Genomic DNA, 12,247 nt, shown 5'->3' with positions numbered 1-12,247 from the left:
ACATGTACGAGCCAAAATCTACACCCTCTGGACTGTGGTCTCCGTGTCCCTTAGAGCAAAGTCCCCAAAGAGAGCATGTTCCTGGCTTGGCTCGGGGTGGAGGCCCCCGCGGTCCTGTTGAGGGCGCGGAGCGGCAGCCACGGGAAGACGCGCAGCACAGGGCCACCCTCGGGGCCGGGGCCGGGCAGCAGGGGGTGTTCCCAGAGAAACGGCCTGAGCTGGGCGGCTGCCCCAGTACGTGTGTCACGTTGACAGAAAAATAGGAGATTCAAGGGATCAGGAAACCATGCAGATTTATTGGGGCATAAGCTCATTCTTTACAGTTCTCGATCCCGTGGGCGTTGACACAGTTACGCAGTCGTGTTTAATCACTGCCACGGCCAACACTGAGCAAGTCCGGCACACACACACCCCCTCCCCGATTTCCCCACATGTCCCCTTAAGGGCGGCCCCGGCCCCAGGGTTCCCGACAACCGCCCACCTGCTCTCTGCGCCTCCAGGTGTGCCGTTCTTGGGGTGTCCCGCAAGTGGCGTCCTCCCATTGACAGCCTGTGAGTCTGGCTTCTTTCACAGGGCACAAAGCGCCTGCGCCTTGATCGGGTTCCTGCACACGGGTCAGCAGCTCGGTCCTCCTGCCGCCGAGCTCGCCGCTGCACGGGCGCACCGCAGTGCCTTCCCCACTTGCCAACCAAAGGACTCGCGGTGATTGTGAGCAGAGCCCCTGCAAACAGTCACAGAGAGGCTGTGGTAGGAAAATAGTCTTAATTCGCCTTGGGTAAACTACCCAGGAGTGGGATTTTTTTAGGTCTTATGGTAAGCGTATGCTTCACTTAACGAGAGATCGCAAAACTGTCATCCAAAGTAGCTGGATGGACCTGGAGGGTGTGATGCTGAGTGAAATAGGTCAATCGGAGAAGGACAGACATTATATGGTCTCATTCATTTGGGGAATACAAAAAATAGTGAAAGGGAATAAAGGGGAAAGGAGAAAAAATGAGTGGGAAATATCAGAAAGGGAGACAGAACATGAAAGACTTCTAACTCTGGGAAACGAACTAGGGGTGGTGGAAGGGGAGGTGGGAGGGGGCTGAGGTGACTGGGTGACGGGCACTGAGGGGGGCACTTGATGGGATGAGCACTGGGTGTTATTCTATATGTTGGCAGATTGAACACCAATAAAAATAAATTTATTAAAATAAAATAAAATAAAATAAAATAAAATAAAATAAAATAAAATAAAATAAAAACCAAAGTGGCTGAACCATTTGACGTCCCCAAGAGCTACACATGAGAGGCGTCGCTGCTCCGTATCCTCCCCAGCGCTTGCCCTCGTCAGTGCTTTGGTTTTGCTTTAGCCGCCCTGAGAGCATGCGGAGTCCACACACCCGTTTGGGGTTTTTTTGATGAATCGTGCCACATGCAGCTCATCCGCTAAACCTGTGGCCTCGGCCCAACCAACTAAATTGGGCAACGTCCCATCCTTGCGCGGCCCATCCATCTCCCGCACATTCACATGTGTAATAAGGTAAGTGATTTTTAATTCCACCGGATTCAAATCCCCCCCATCCCGACATGACTTACAGCTGTTATGCTCCTGAGCTTTGAGGGATCGTGGACAAACGCCGAGAAAGAAGGAAAAAAAAAAGGCACTTTGAATCGCTCTTTCACCAGTTAAAAAATCACACTGAAACTCAATGTAAAGATAAAAGAAGTGGTCAGATGCGGGTCACGAATTAACGCTGTCTGGTGAGCCTGGAGACGAGGCGCAGCTACAGAAAACGCCTTCGCTCATCACTGTCCACGGCCCTCCGGCCCCGCACGAGGCTCAGCCGGACTCACAAGTGATCTTTTGAGAAGACGCCGAGAAGGCGAGCGGCACACATTTCCTGTTAATAAATTTAAAAGGTTGCTGCAGCATTCCAGAGATTTTCGCTCCACATTCCTCCGGCCGACGCATCTGCAATCTGCCGATCCTTCCAAACTGGTGTTTTCATGTCTTATCCTCACAAACGTCTCTGCAAATGCCTTCCTCTCCGCCACCCCGTCAGGCAAACGCGGCCTCTTCCGCCTTCTAGAACCCCAGAAATCTCACTAACGCCGCTCAACGCCTGCGAGATGCAGCCAACTGGAGCCAAAACATGTTTTCAGGTAAGCCGGTTGGGCTCACCCTTGGCTACCAGACGATTCTGTTCGTGAAACAGCCCGGTGGTCCCACTCTCGAGGGACGGGGGTGTCCAGCAAAGTGAAGAGGCTCAGGGCCAAACGAAGTTAGATAAAAACAAAACCAGGGATCCCTGGGTGGCGCAGCGGTTTGGCGCCTGCCTTTGACCCAGGGCGCGATCCTGGAGACCCAGGATCAAATCCCACGTCGGGCTCCCGGTGCATGGAGCCTGTTTCTCCCTCTGCCTGTGTCTCTGCCTCTCTCTCTCTCTCTCTCTGTAACTATCATAAATAAATAAAAATTAAAAAAAAAAATTAAAAAAAAAAAAACAAAACCAGGACTGTAAAAGTGACGGCTGCCAGACTGTGTCACCGGCCCCAGTTCTCACACTCCCGGGAGCCACATGCCTTCAGCCGTGTGTTTCTTCCCACTGACGTTGGTGCGGCCCGGTGATTTGCTGGGGCCCAGAGGATGACTCAGGAGCAGCGGTGGGTGAGCTCCTCGTCTCGGCCTTCAGACGTCCAACGGGTTCTGCTCATCAGACTGTTCCTCTGCCGTCCCTGTGAGACGAACCTGTCCCGGGCTGCCCAGTGACCCAGGAAGATGAAGACAGAGATGGGGCCTGCACACCTACCCCGTCACGTGCAGCCTGGGGCAGCTGAACCCCAAGCAAGCCCATGCATGACCGGTAACGGATGCCTGGCCCGGGTTGTCAGGTAGCAAAAGCCAACTGATGAAAGCACATTCCCGCATCGGCAGCTCTACCTGGAGAGAAACAACGCCAGCTGCTTGGTGTGCGTTACCCTGCCCGCTTGCCATGCACGCTGATTCATAACAGGAGAAACGTAGGGGAGGGGCCCTCACAGGCCCATGCCGCCCCGGGGAAGGCCATGCAGATGCTTCGTTGTCACTGCCAAAGGGACGAGGGCAGGAACTGAAGTCACCTAGTCCCAAAGACCCTCCCGCACCTTTTCTCCTGTTCCTACATCACTGGTTCTCACCTGGGGGTGATTCTGCTCCGCAGGGAACATTCGACAATATTGGAAAACATGCGAGGTCGTCATGCCTGTGGGGGAGGGAGGCGTTACTGGCCCTCGGTGAGGAGCGGACAGGGCTGCTGCCCAAGCCCACCATGCACAGCTCAGCCCCCACGGCAGGGACCATCCGGCCCAAAGGGCCATGGTGCTAATGTTGAGAAATGGTTCTAAGCTTTACATTGAAGACCACATAAGTTTGGGTCTGAGGAATCGTGTGGTCAAAAGGTATCCAAAATTATGGAATTTATCCCTTTTACAAATCGGAGCCGACTTTCTGTATCCAACAGGCAACATACATGAATACCTACTTTCGTCCAAGTATAAATGACTCTTTTTCCATAAATGTCCTGAGTAAATAATACCCGATTGAAGAAACCTTCCTTTGAACATTTCTGTAGATCTAGAAATAATTACTCATACCTCAGTTTAGCTGTCAGGAAAATCCCACTTCATTCCAAGTATTTTGGGATAAACAAATAAATAGGCAAAGGCGTCCACGTCTGGTGGGGTCCCCCTGCCCCAATCCCCCTGAAGGGCTTTAAAATGTGACACTTACAATGGTCGGGGCTATGAGGCCATTTGGGGTGCAACTGCTGTATTATAACAATATCCTTTAGTGTTTCAGTAACTAAACCTTCTTAATGACATCCTAGGGAGACCTGCTTGATATTGAATTCTAGCCTCAACGTCTTGGGTCCAAGCCAAGAAAAATAACCCGCTCCCCAGCATCACTGAGGATTGATGGGGGGGGGGGGGGGGTTCGTCAGGTTAGTGAGTCAACTGTGGTTGAATTATGGGTGTGGAATAGTATATATGGGGCTCTTTCCGCTGAAAGGCTGTGTTTTGGCCAGGACCTCCAAAATCATGGAGCTGGCAAGACTGGGCGTGGCCAGGAAGAGCCAGAGCATGAAGGCTTTCAAGGCATCGACGTCTAACCATAGGCTCTGTGCATTTTTGAAAGCACAAAGGACCTTAAACGTAGAACTCAACTCAAGAGAGGACCCAAGATGGTACCCAAGAGGGGGCCCATTGATTGGCTTGAAGACCCTAGGCCACTAGAGTAGCCTCGTCGTGTAGAACTGAGGCTGAGGACCATGATAATATTCTTTATCTGAGAGTCTGATTATTGTTGACTTGTGCCAAGCTTAACTACTACTGGCTTGCTCGCCTAACTTTACGAGGGGACAAGAGGATTCACCGGCTGAAGCGGCTGCCCTTGACACAGGTGGAAGCAGATGCTCTGTCCGTGGATTTAGGCTGAGTCCCCCCAACACCGTACGGTTTGGTTGAGGCCACCAGCAGGAGACAAGAGAGATGGGTCAAGAGGATGGGTATCTAAGGTCCTCACGCTCACTCCGCCCGGGGAAAGCTCCAGTCTCTCCGTCCCACATGTTGAAGCCCCTGCCTAACTTCTCACCCTTAAAAAGGAGATTCTGCGACTGAAAAGAGTTTGAAAAGCCGACATGCCAAACGGCCGTGGTCCCTGGCCCAGGAGGAACATCACTGGAAAAAATGAGGGGGGAAAAATGGGGACTGCGACCCCAGGGCCCGGCGTCTTTGGGAGAGAGGCCCTGGACTTTTCTGAGCAAGACAACCCTTTAGAAAAGAGAAGTTGGCCTCTCCGTTGGAAAGCTCCTCCCCGACTTCATTCACACGAGGGGGCTCATGTCATTTATTGTCCTGACTGGGCCGCTTCTGAGAGTGAAGTGGTGTTCTACGAAAACGTATTGGTGCATACAGAGGTGTGATAAACCCTGACTATGGGTGGGTGAACCGGAATGTGAGGTCACCCGGATTCAAGGAGATCCCGGCCGTGTTGACCACGGTCTTAGAGAGAAAACGGGACCTGTATCTAAGAAAGCCGCTGGGGTGAACTGTTGTCGCTTCGACTAAAGAAGACAGTTAACTTACACGACTGGGTTGACCATCCACCGTCCACACCAAGGGCTTTTGGGTTTTTTTGGTTTGTTTGGTTTTTTTGGCCTTTGTTTTTGTTTTTGTGTTTGGTCCACTAAATGGGAGAAGAGAGAGAAAACCCTTCGTAACGTTTCTTTCATAGTCATCTCGTGACTTTCCATGACGGGCTGTGGGGAGTGGGTGACTGTGGGACTGTCCAACTGAAATCACTAAAATGACGGGGAAACGTGGTCCGTGTGCCATGGCTCATGGTTAGTGCCCAGGAGATGTGGGGACAGCATCTCCTGTTAGTGCCCAGGAGGAGATGTGGGGACCCATCTCCAAAGGCCCCGGACGCTGCCCTGGTAGCAGACCCGCACATCCCTGCCTCTCCTGTTTACCACCATTGGCCACTCCCTTACCCCCGACCCCAAAGCCATTCAGATTCTGTTTGGGTGATAGTTAACACGTCTAACCACTTCACCAAAAGACCAACAAGGGGAAACCACCAGCGAAGGTCAGCTTATTACAAGCTCCAGCCGCCTCACACCTTGTGTTTGTTCACGGAGTTTCCCAGAATGTTCCCTTCTGACAGCCTAATTTACGACTTTCCTTGAGCTGCCAAGTCATCACCCAGCAGACTTCTCCCCTTACTCCTGCTGGGCTCACCAGCTACGGGCTCCTCGTGGAGCATGAAACAAAAGCGCTCGGACCAGGCGCAAGGGTGACCCACATCGGGCACAAATACCCTACCTGTCACTCACGGCCACACTTGGCAATTGGCAGTAACGTGGGCGGCCAAGTAATGACGGCAGGGAAGCTGGAGGAAGAAATTTATGAGTTTCAATCTAAATGCTTGGCATGCTGTGTTGCTGGAGGGCTGGGCTCCTCCGTCGAAAACGGAGAACTGTCTCACAAGTATGGGGTAAGAGCTCCGGGGCACCTATGGAGGGTCTTGTAGATCCTCACAGGCCCTTGCCCTCTGGGGGCTCCCAGATCTCTCCCTGAGGGATTCACAAACAGAGGAGGAAGACCAAGCTACAAGCATCAGGACCAAACCCCAACGCGGTTCCTGGGGCCAACAGCACTTTCATGCTGACCACCTCCCTGTGGGAGAACCAGGGTCGGTCTTTATTTACTTCCCCCTGGCTTTTTGGACTTTTCTAAATTTTCAACTTTAAACACATAACCCATTTACAATCAGAAAAATACAAATGTGGATAGAAAAAGGTCGTGGAGGGACACCTGGGTGGCTCCGTGGTTGAGCATCCGCCTTTGGCTCAGAGCTTGATCCCAGATCCTGGGATCGAGTCCCGCATCTGGCTCCCTGTTCAGCAGGGCGTCTGCTTCTCCCTCTCCCTCTTCTGCCCCCCCTGCTTGCTCTCCCTCTCTCTCTCTCTCTCTCTCTCTGTGAAATAAATAATATCTCTAATAAGAAGAAGGAGAAGGAGAAGGAGGAGAAGAAAAGGTCCTCTGTGGCCTTCACATCCTTTGCCAACCCGGCCAGGCCCATCACCTATACTGGAGCCCTAGCGGGGCGCTCAGGCCAAAGGAGCGTCTTTGTGAAGAGAATGGCTCAGCCGGATGAGATCACGCCAGTCCATGTCCCCGATGGCGCGGAATAAAACATGTGGACGATCCCCCTCCCTTAGAGAACCACCACAGGATCATTTCTCTCACCTCATCTAGCAGAGATTTGAACTAATGTGTTTTTCCTTCTTCATTTGTACCTGGTTGTCTCTTTTTCTCATATTTTTCCCTTCTCGGCCACCCCCCCCCCCACACACACACACACACACATGGGCCGTCGACCTCTCTCTCTGTAAAGGGAGTTGTCCACACCGGGCCACACCTGTTGACCCCCCTGGACCCCAGATTCCCACCTGTGAATTCAGGGGTTTGGATTGAGGATCTCCAGTTAGGACACCATCTAGCAGGTGCAATCCGCAAGCCACACCATGTCCACTACATCGTTTTACCCTCAAAGACCCTGGACAGGGGACGCGATAGGCCTGCTTCCCGGGGGCGGGTGGGCACTGAGGTTCTCTGTAGCAGGGAGAAACCCAGATGCCCTGGTGAGAAGCCCAGGGCCCCTTCCTCTTTGCCCCCAGCACGTCTAAGGGAACTTCAAGCTCCCAGACTGCACTGCTGCTCCTGCCCAGGGCCCCGTCCCCCTCAGGGGTGCCCTCTGCATGTTGGCCCCAGCGGCCGCAGCATCCTGCCCCCAGAGGCATTCTGGAGGCTCGCTTGGCACCTGCAGGATGCAGGGATGAAGTGCTCCCTTTACTCTTCACCCCCGTGGGTCTGGAACATCAGAGCCGGCCCCTGAGAGCACGAAATTTAGTCTGGGTTGTCTGCGGGCTGCATCTGGCCAGCCTTTCCGCGGCCTGTGCCTTCCCTACAGCTGGTGGCCAGGAGGCGGCTGCAGGCCCGCCTGCTGGAGGCCTGGGAGAATGTGGGAGCGCAGGGGGCGGGGGGGCGGGGAGCCGGAGGATTTTCTGGATTCTGCAGCAGTTTGTCCTCTGGCTTTCATCTGTCTCTTCGTGTGCGGCTGACGTGTTCTCTACATGTGCCCCGTGCCATGGCCTCCGTCCTTCCTTCCAGAAGGTCCTTGCCTCCACGACAGAGTCGCTGGTTGAAGAGGGAAAAACTGACGTGATTCAAACCTTGGAAACCAGGTGAGCGCGAAGGCTCCTCAGCCACGCAGAGCCTGGGGCCCACCTGTGCACCCGGGTAGGTAAAACCCACCCCCCTGGCCTGAACTGGTGCTGTGTACCCCTGCTGTCCAGCAGTGATTTATAACGGCTGCTCCTTTCATGGTCACACGTTTCCCTGCTTGGGCCGTAGTTACCTGTGGGCCTACCCAGGACGCGAGCCCCCAGGCTGCCAGGTCGCAGCAGCTCCGAGCTGCAAGGCCCAGGGAGGCCGGGCACACTGAGCAGCCCCCCTGGGGCCTGGAACTGCCCTCGAACCACCCGGGAGGAATTGAAGATCCATAGGCATGTCCCTCAGACCCCGTCAAGCCTCCAAGGTCCTCCCCCCGTGTCTGCTGTGTGTCAACGGCTCCCAGCCCTGGAAGACGTCCTCGGCGTGCACGTAGCAACGCTGCCAACGAGCCGGCCACTGTGCGGCACAGACTGTGGGCAGAAAGGAAAAAGGGAGCGGGATTTGCGAGCCCCCCCAAGTGTGCCCCCGGCTGCCGGATGTCCTCGCTCCGCTCTCTCCACGTGGCCAGCAACGTGGGGACACGGGCATCACCTCCCCTCTCACAGGCGGGAAAGCTGACGCACCGCACTCAGGGAAACGGCTCAGGATCTCAAGAAGGCGCTTCGGCCGGGCCGGGATTTGAACTTGGCTCCTCCTGAGCCCAGAGCCCAGAACGTTGCTGCTGCTGGGGTCTGGGGCCTCCCATGGGCGTCCCCTTGTCACCGCCTTTCTCCACTGGGGTTCGGGATGGGGAGAAGAAAGTGTGTGGACCGCCCTCCCCTCTTCTGCCTGGGGGCCTGTCCCGCAGGGGGGGATTTCTGGAAGAACACAGGGGTCGGGCTGAAGAAACGGTCTCCGTCCACCTCCAACTAACGGGGGAGCATCTGCTCTCCACGCTGACTGGACCCAGTGGGAGGAAAAGGCAGGTGCCGAGGGCAAGGAGGGCCGGCGGGTGGCTCCGGCCCCGGGAGTGTCACCACGGAGCAGGTTTCCTGCCTGACATCCAGCAGGGCGGCCTCCTCTGGAAGGTCCTGGAGCTCTCGCGGCCACAGCAAGCCCCAGGAGGCGGGGGCAGAGCCCGGAGGGGCCTGGGGCACAGGTGTGAGTGGCCAGCAGCCGGGAGCCGCCCCGGGGCGGGGGAACAGGGGAGCAGGGTCCACAGCTGTGCCACAGGCCCGACAGGATGGAAGACCAACGTCCCCCAAAGGAAACAGGAGGAGGGTCAAGGGAACACCTGAGTGGCTCAGGGTGTGACCCCCAGGTCCTGGGATCGAGTCCCCGCAGGGAGCCTGTTTCTCCCTCCACCTGTGTCTCTGCCTCTCTCTGTGTCTCAGATAAATACGCACACACACATCAACGGAGGAGAGTCAACACGGAGCCCAAACTCACCTTTAGATTCCGATGTGGGTTCGCGCCCGGGCTTCCTGTCCGTGACCCACACGGAGTCTACACATCCCGCCAGGCGCCGCCCGCAGCCAGGGGCAGGACCCGCTCGGCTCCCGGTGGGAACCGCATCGCCCGCTCTGTACGTCCCACGTCCAGGCCCCATGTTTCCCGGAGTGCGGCCCAAGGCCCGAGGGATACAGTGCGGCGATCCCGTCGGCCCCATCCCCCCACGTCCCTGGGCCCAGTAGGACCCCCACACGTGGGCCCCACAGCGGGACGCAGTGCAGACGTGGTCCTTGGATGGTTTGCTGAGGATCTACCGTGCGCCTGGCCACCGATGCCAGGATGGGAGGGGTGCTCGGCTCCAGGCGAGGCCGCCCAGCTATGTTTCAGGGGCCCCGTAGCAGGGGCGGCAGCACAGAAACCAGCAACGCTGAGATGGACAAGCAGGTGGAACTAAAACTCGAGTGGTCGGTAGAGAGGAAAGGCTGTCCTCAGCCCTCGGGCCTTGGCTCCCTGGCGCACTCACCTGGCACCCTGAGGGCCCTGCTCTGAGCCCGCCTGCCCTGGCGCTCCCCGCCGTCACACAGCAGGCCCTCATGGGGAGGCCCGGCTGCAGCAGGAGGCCCGGGACCCAGCGCCCCACCCAAATGCCCTGATACTCTAGGGGGAAAGAGGAGCACGCAAGTAACGGTGAAATGGGATAAGCCCCAAAGAAGAGGTCCAGAGTCCCCAAAGGACGTTCCAAAGGACGGTAAGTCGTGCCTGCTGGCGGAGGCCAAGAGGGACTTCATGGAGATTCGGGATGGAAGTGGAGACCAGCTCCCCAGAGTCCCTGAGACTAGAATTTCAGGGACCAAAAGACAAGGAGGGAGGAGGTAGCACAAGAGACACGCGGAGGAGAGACACTCAGCGACGTCAGGGGAGGTGGGAAGAGGGCAGAGAGGCTGAGACGTAGAGCGGAAGGCGGGCAGAGCACGGCTCGGCCTCCGAGGGACTAAGGTCACCCTCCCTCGCAGGGTGGGAGTGGGGGGCGGGCGCCCAGCAGCGTCAACCATGACGGGATCCGCAGCGGGGGAACCTGGCCTGGAGACCAGCTGTGAGCAGAGGGCCTTGTCACCCCCACCCTGGGGACCTGGGTGGCCTGGGCATGGTGTCCCCCGAGCTGTGGGCTGGAGGGATCAAAATGATGGCTCTACAGGGACACCGTCTAGGACCTGGGGGAGTTAAACTACGTATTATATATTATATGATACAACTACATTATTTCATTATAGTGAATAATATATATATTTGTTATATATATTATAACATTCATTATAATGAAATAATACAGTTGTATCATATAATATATAATACATAATACGTAATTTAATCCCCTCCCAGGTCCTAGATGGTGGAGGGTATATATAGATTTATATTATGCTAGTATATTATATAACTACATTATACATGTACACATATGTGTATGTATAGGGTATAAAACTAGTCATAGAATAAAATATATTTTACACATAATGAACTCCTGCCGTCTGGCAAATTTCATGTTTATTTTTTTGCTCTGCGTAGATTCGCATGTGTAAATCTGCAGGTGGCAAGTCACCCGTCTCCCCTTCCAAGACAAGGACCATCCCCTTTGTCATCTGTTCTTTTCAATTCCCTTGCTCTTTTCCCCTGACCGTCTTCCTCTCTTGAGGCTACTGCGGGCCTTTAAGGCATTTCTATTTATATTTCATTGCTTCTACATCTCTGACATGGCCAACGACATCAGCGCGCGCGTGTGTGTGTGTGTGTGTGTGTGTCCACACAGATATCCATAAAGATATATGTGTCTATATAAAATATCGCTGTAAAAATATATAACCATAGGGGCACCTGGGCGGCTCGGTCAGTTAAGCATCCGACTCTTGATTTCAGCCCAGGTCATGATCTCGGGGTGGTGACATGGAGCCCCGCATCGGAGAGCCTGCTTCAGACCCTCTCCCTCGGCCTCTCCCCGCTGCGCACATGCTCGCTCTCTCTAAATAAATAAATACATAAATAAAAATGAAATATATATGAATGTAGGTTATATACCTATGTGAATTACATATGCACATATTTTTAATCTATGTATTTTAAACACACTTTGCAGATGTGATTAAGGCTGCAGACCTTGAGGAGGGAAGATTATCCTGGGTCACTCGGTGGGCCCAACCCAGTCATGTGAAGCCTTAGAAGTGCGGAACCACTTTCTTTTCCCAGCTGAGATCAGAGAGACAGAGAGAGACAGAGAGACAGAGAAAGACTGACGACAGAGGGTCATAAGGATGTGATGCTGGCTTTGGAGATGGAGCAGAGAGACACAAGCCAAAGGATGTGGGCAGCCTCTGAACTGGAAGAGACCAGGAAACAATTTCCCTCTGAGAGCCTCCAGAAGGAGCAAGAAGACACACAAGGACAAGGTCGCCTGCCTCACCTACCTCGTTGCCTACTAGTTGTAGGGCCGGTGGCCTGAGAGAGTCACTCCAGCTCCCTGAGTCTCCTTGGCCTCAAACGCAATGAGGGCGATGCCTTGTCACGGAGGGTCAGGAGGCTCGGTCGGGTCCCAGATCCATGACCTCGGGCTCCTCATGCTCTGGTCAGTCAGTAGGAAGTGTCAGTGTTTCTGCAAAAGTAGCTAATTCAACATTATCAGACCATGTCCCCTTTCTGCTCAGAACCTTCCAGAGACTCCTCTTCTTACTCACAGAAAACCTAAAGACTTCCCCTGTTCCCAAGGCCCTCCTGACACCATCTGACCCTATTTCCTCTATGACTGCATGTTCTTCTACTCTTCCCCTTGCTGACTGTGCTTCGGTCACCCTGGGGGCCTTGCCATGGCTGGGGCACACCAGGCAGCTTCCAGCCTCAGGCCGCTTGCACGCACTGTTCTCTCTGCCTGGAATCCTCTTGCTCCACAACCATGTGGCTTTTTCTCCCACAGCTCAAATGTTACCGTCTTTTTGAACTTTCCCTAATAACCCGACTTAATTGCAGTAACCCCCAACCAAACACACCTCATGCCCTCCTTCAGGCTTCT

General features: G+C 54.7%; 1 long non-coding RNA gene across 1 annotated transcript; it reads right to left on the bottom strand.

Moving 5' to 3' along the window:
• Window positions 1–447: 447 nt before the first annotated feature.
• On the bottom strand, window positions 448–11,889 carry LOC140594168 (uncharacterized). The gene is made up of 4 exons (XR_011994740.1): window positions 11,649–11,889; window positions 3,163–3,227; window positions 2,796–2,926; window positions 448–721 (listed from the first exon to the last, which is right to left on the bottom strand). It is a non-coding gene; the product is annotated as an uncharacterized lncRNA (long non-coding RNA).
• Window positions 11,890–12,247: the final 358 nt, after the last annotated feature.

The sequence above is a fragment of the Vulpes vulpes genome, chromosome 10 (assembly GCF_048418805.1).
Source record: "Vulpes vulpes isolate BD-2025 chromosome 10, VulVul3, whole genome shotgun sequence".
In the NCBI taxonomy this organism is placed as follows: Eukaryota; Metazoa; Chordata; class Mammalia; order Carnivora; family Canidae; genus Vulpes; species Vulpes vulpes.
The sequence above is the reverse complement of the archived record's forward strand: the minus strand, read 5'-3'. Positions and strand labels throughout refer to the sequence as shown.